Source organism: Orycteropus afer, unplaced genomic scaffold (assembly GCF_000298275.1).
Source record: "Orycteropus afer afer isolate SDZICR_OR568_19922 unplaced genomic scaffold, OryAfe1.0 scaffold00412, whole genome shotgun sequence".
Taxonomy (NCBI): Eukaryota; Metazoa; Chordata; class Mammalia; order Tubulidentata; family Orycteropodidae; genus Orycteropus; species Orycteropus afer.
Genome location: NW_006921999.1, coordinates 2,890,227 through 2,896,645, shown reverse-complemented (window position 1 = coordinate 2,896,645; position 6,419 = coordinate 2,890,227). Strand labels below are relative to the sequence as shown.

The 6,419-nt window shown below is 36.1% G+C and overlaps 1 pseudogene; it reads right to left on the bottom strand.

The window, feature by feature from the left end:
* Positions 1-135: 135 nt before the first annotated feature.
* LOC103208120 overlaps positions 136-6,419 on the bottom strand; it is a 14,052-nt pseudogene continuing 7,768 nt past the window's right edge.

The following is a 6,419-nucleotide window of genomic DNA, read 5'->3' as shown; positions in this document are numbered from 1 at the left end:
TTTCACTTTAAAATAATCTGATCACTGATTTAATGATTTGATATTTCATATAAAAAGTGACCATTTTCCATTTTTTCAATATCCTTGCCTTTGAAAAAAGTTTATCTAATTAAAATCAAGTTGTCACAGGGGGTGCTATTGTCTCAAAGTATTATGAGATTTTCTCTTCTTCGTAATTATTTTCATAACATTTATTACTTCCTTATTTCTTAAAGTATAGATGAAAGGGTTTAATAAGGGAATTACTGGAGTATAAAATATAGCAACTGGTGTATCTTTATCCTCTTCGTTAACTGAATGAGGTCTAATGTACATGAAAAGAATGGAACCATAGAATATTGAGATAGAGAGAAAGTGAGATGCACAAGTAGATAAGGTTTTGTCTCTTCCCTCTTTGGATTTCATTTTGAAAACAGTGAAAAAGATACATAGATAAGAGATGAGGACTATGGTAATAGTAAAGAAATGAATTGAACCTGAAAATATATGTATCATCAATTCATTGATATAAGGGTCAACACAGAAAAGTCTAAATAATGGAAGAACATCACAATAAAAGTGATTGATTTGATGAGATCCACAGAAGGTAAATCTTAATAGGAGTATTACATGAATCATGGAGTGCAAGTTTCCAGCTATGTAGGCCACTATGATCATCTGAATGCAGAGCTGCTTTGACATCACGGTGTGGTACTGCAGTGGACTGCATATTGCCACATAGCAATCATAGGCCATTGCTGCTGGGAGAAAGCAGTCTGCAGTTTCAGGAAAGAAGACAAATTAAAATTGTGTCATGCATTCATGGAGTGAAATCGTTCTGTCTTCAGAATAGAAGTTCTGTAACATCTTGGGGGTAATGGCACAGGAACAGCAGGAATCCATCAGAGCCAGGTTGCCCAGAAAGATGTACATGGGTGTGTGAAGACGGTGCTCCATGGAAATCAATGTCACCAAACCAAGATTCCCCACCATGGTTATCAGATAGATAGTGAAGGACACCACAAACAGAATGGACTTCAAATATGGGTGATCCATAAATCCTGTGAGGATGAACTCAGTTATCAAGTGCGATTGTCCCCAGTCATCTCTCTACTTTCTCTGTTGAGATAGGAATTAAGGAGAAATAAGATGCTCATTTAAAGTATATCTAACTTTCTCTTCAGATTTCTCTTTGACTGCAAGTAATAGAACCACTTCTTCAAGCTTCCTCCGCTGTCTCTGAAATACAGGAACACATACTTGTAAGCAAATAAAAAGGCCCAAAACCCAAACCCACAGCCATAGAATTGATTCTAACCTATAGTGATCAAATGGGAAGTGTAGAACTGCTCTAAATGCTTTCCAAGGCTATAAATCTTTACAGAATCCAACTGTCTCATCTTCTGATGTAGACTGGCTGACAATTTCAAACCACTATCCTTTTGCTTAGCAGTCAAATACCTTAACCAGTGCCCTAGCAAAATTCCTCTACCAAAAAAGAACAAACCAAACTCACTGTCGTCGAGTCTGTTCTGACTGATAGTGACGCTCATTGGGTTTCTGAGGCTGTAAACCTTTACAGAAGTAGATCACCCCAACTTTCTTCAGCAGAGCAGCTGGTGGGTTATGAATGCTGACCTTCTAAAGAAGGTCAATGGCTTATCCACTATACCATCAAAACTTCTCTAAGGCACATTAATTTCCCCAAAGTGTCATTTTATAGGACCTCAAGCACTGAAGCTTAAGATCAACAAGGATATTTCTGGCAATTTCAGGGAAATATTTGAAGGAGCTCTTGTAGTATAGTGCCTAAGGCACTTGACTGCTAACCAGAAGGTTGGTGGTTCAAACCCACCAGCCACTCCTTGGAAGGAAGACTGGGAAATCTATTTCCATAGTGATACTGCCTCGGAAACCCAAGGAGGGGTCGCTATGAGTTTGGTCCGACTAGATGGCATATAACAACAGCAACAACATTTGAAGTGAAAAGGATTTTGTATAAGACTTTATGCAAAAGATAATGAAGAGATACAGGATACCCTAAATTTAATTATATTTCATCTAGATTTAATGTTCTTAACTATTTCAATTTCAGATTTTTATTGAAAATACTTAAAGTATTTACATATTAAAATATTTAAAGTGCTTAAAATCTATTTTCATATATATTATATACATATAGATAGATAGATAGATAGATAGATAGATAGATAGATAGAGATATCTATGTATGTACATATGGAACTCTAATGGCACAGTACCTAAGGCATTTGACTTCTAACCAGAAAGTTGGAGGTTCAAACTCACTAGCCATTCTGTGGAAGGAAGACTGGGCAATCGACTTAATATATTTTTTCCACTGACGAAAAGTTTTTTATGTACTATACCAGTGGTGGAACTCTGGTGGCATAAAGGGTAAGGCGTTTGGCTGCTATTGAGAAGGTCTACAGTTCAAACCCATCAGCTACTCCATGGGAGGAAGATGAAGCAATCTGCTTCCCTAAAGTTGTATACCCTTGGAAACCCAATGGGGGTCCCTATAAGTTGGAATCGACTCCATGGCAGAAGATTGGTTTATCTCACTGGCTTTAATATTTTAAAATATGGTAACTTTGTTAAATTTAAAATGTGTACAAAGGTTACAAATTAAAGAAAGCTACCTTAAGAAGTTAAGAAAACAAATATTCATTGATTTCCATAATAAGTTAACAAATATATCTCAAAAACTCACTTCCATCGAGTCAGATCCAACTCATAACGACCCCTCCTTGGGTTTCTGAGGCAGTATCACTATGGAAGTAGATTGCCCCATCTTCCTTCATATTTACATTAACCCATTCTGCTGTGGTAGAGCAAAGTTTCTGAGACAGTTATAAATAAAATGTTAATAATTTTCTCCTTTATATGAATACTTTCCATTTATAGCTTTAGAAGTCTCCATTTTTTCCTAATATTGTAAGTTTTCATGATCATGCTCTAATAAATATGACCATATTATGAGATTTGATAAACAGCCATTATGTATCCTATTCAATTTGTTCCATAGAGACGTCTACCATTTATCAGGTAGAAGCTTCCCATTGTTTGTTTACTTATTTAAGGTTTATTTCCAGATCTATTTATATTTGTTGTAGTTCAGTGGTCATCAACTACATGACATTAAAGAAGCAATGCTCTGTTGCTAGAAAAATTTCAATATTTGTTGGCTCTCAGATAATTTCAAATTCTTTAGGATGACTTTTAAGATTCTTTGTAACCTGATTCATCTCCATCCTTATTTCTCACATTCACCAATAGCCCTTCTGCCTTACTCACTGTGTCCACTCACTGTTCATCTTACTCATTCACCCTATCTAGTGCCACACTCATTCATTTCCATACACACTGACTCTGCCTGTGCCATTATTTTGTATAAATTATTATTCTAAGTATAGATATTTTGCACTTTGACCAAATATCTCTATCCCTCTAATCATTTATTTCATACATAGTTTACATATAATGCTAATTAGTAAAGTTCTAACTAAATGACCCAGACCACACTGAATTCCATTTTCTGAGCCCTTAATCATGTTATATAATCAACCTGAGAGCTCTGGTGGCATAGCACCTAAGGCATTTAACGGTTAACCAGAAGGCTGGAGGTTCAAACCCACCAGCCACTCCTTGGCAGGAAGACTGGGTGATCCACTTCTGTAGAGACACTGCTTCACAAACCCAAGGAGGAGTCACTATGAGTCGGAATAGACTTGATGGCAGTGACAGAAAAAGTCAGGATGAATTGCCACACTGTATTTCATCCTAGCTCTCCACAATTTCGATTTAGAGAAAAACTAGAAAGATAACTAATCAGTTGACATCTGAGAACATTAAAAATAATCCATTTTGAGAAATAAATATTTATGGATGTCACTACTAAGATTAAAATAAATTAAAATATTACTCATACCTGAATTTCTCTGAGAAGGGCTTGTAACAGCTTGTCATTTGCCTTCTGGTTTTAGGACTAGTAAAGTGTCTGAATAAGAATCTCGGTCTCTAAAACATTTGGAATTAAAAGAATGAAAATCTTGGGCACTACTATCAGATCAGCAACTATAATTGCACTGCAAAATTTGTTTTCCAGTCAATCCTAAAGTGATTATATTGGATTGGTATCAGTTTGTTTCTGTGGGGAGATTCAATCCCCAAAACATAAAAACTAAGGACCTTTAATTAAAGACACTCTGTAACACAGTATTGTACAAGCAAATGACCCTCACTAAAGCCTGGGATAACCATGTTGCAGATTGTTATGTAACTAACTAATCTAATTTTAAAATATCATTTCCAATTCAGTACATCAAATGTAAAATGGGCAGAAAAATGTCTCAGACTGGTTTGACCACTTATTGGACAAAGTAAGTCTAATTTGGTTTATGAAAAATAATTAGGATTTGGTAAAGAAAGATGGAAAAGTGTGGTGAGTTCAGCTGGGTCACTGAATTCCTCACGCAGTGAACTGAATCTATCTCCATTTCCTTAAAGCACCCTTTGGATAATTTTTGATATTACTATTTAGTCCCAGTCAATTACTGAACTTGTTCTTTTTTTTTCTTTTCTTTTCTTTTCTTTATACCAATAATCACTCCTCAACATACCATATACATATTTGTTGGTTCATGGATCATCATTAACCCCACTCTACCACGATACTTAGGATATAGATGTAGGAGGGAAAGAACTTTCTCTGTTTTATTCATTATTGCATTGCCAAGAGCTTGAATAGTGACTGGAACTTTGGAGTGAGTGCTAAATATTTGTTGAATAAATGAAAAATATGATACTCCCAAGCTCCTGAATTTTTAATGGTCTCTCGTGATTTTTCATATCAAATCCTTTTTCTGAGTTTTGGTATTTCAGATACTCCACATTGTGCCTGTGTCTCCCCTGTCCCCTTGCTTTCTTCCTTTCAGCTCGAGGTACTGGACATGCATATCACCTCACTGTACCTCTTTGCACTTTGTTCAGCATTGACTCAGTGAGTTTGTTCATATTTCTTCACTTAAAACACATTCTTTTCCCTCTTTCACTCCAACCCTACTCATTCTTGGGCTATATGTGATTTTTCTCATGAGAACTTTCCCAGGTTCTTTAAATCAAAGCAAAGTTTCCTCTTCTGAGCTACATGGTAATTATTAGTCTTCATAACACATTTGACAACTAATTAAGTGAAATTTACACACCTATGGTATTAGAGATGTGGGAGGTAGAAAGAAATGTGAAGTTTATGGAAAGCCACAAAAGAATCACACCATAGACCTAAATGGTTTTGGATAAAGGACTTAATATATACAGTAGATAATTATAAATTACTCAAAAAATAACCCCCTTATATGCTATGAAACTTCATAGAGAAGGAGCTCCTGACCCTGGGATATTGAACGATCATGAGGCCAGAACTCACATTTATGAGCTGGAATTTGTCAGACTAAACAAGTATAAGTACAGCCATCACAGAAACAATTCATTATAAAATGAGAGTGGTAGATCCAGGATCAGGCATGAGCAGGGCCAGAGGACAAAGTAAGCTGCATAAGCCAGTTGCCCAGGCTGTATGTCATCCACCATTGCTGCGCTGATATCTCTTCGAAGCTCACACTTCCAGCTTCCTGGAGGTTTCCTTAAAACCTCTTGACAGAGAATATATAAAATGCCAAGCTTGATTCTTGAATAAGTTTGATATAGTGATACAACCCAAAATGTGTTTTTACTGAAATATAATTTCCCCAAGGAGTGGTCCTTAAAGGCATTAATAGGGAATAGGGAATTTCTCACATTGTACACACACAGACTAATCATCTATTTCCATTTTATAAAAAGAGGAATGGTTCAAGGTAAAAATACAGGGATTTAGGGTAGGGTTTGGCTTGGATGTTGGTCACTGGACCATAGGGAGAAAGATTAATATATTAAGGATTAAAATATCTGTGGAAGAAACATAAGGATGGATCTATTGCAGTAGATATGAAGTGTGGAGAAATTTATCACATGTTATTTTCCACAGTATAGCATTTATCATGGAAGAGATACTGAACAACCAAGTAGACAGGATGACTCATCCAGTAAAGACCATCCAGCTTTGCTTATATGCCACCCCATTACTGAAAAAATGGTCATATGAATAAAGTAGCTATGGTGGCTGGGATGAATGCTATGTCTGTGAACAAGTGCTCCTACTTTTCAAGGTTAATATAACTACAGTCAATCCAAACAGTCCAATTTTCCAGTGACAGAAACCAATGTGGAGCACCTAATATGACCACACCCTCAAGGAGAGGAATCGATCACTTGGTGACAAGCTACTGTAAATCTTTTCCACCTTAAAAACAATAGAAATTCACCTTATCTGTAATGGACATTACTCCAGGTATGGATAATCCTTCCTTGTCTACAAGACC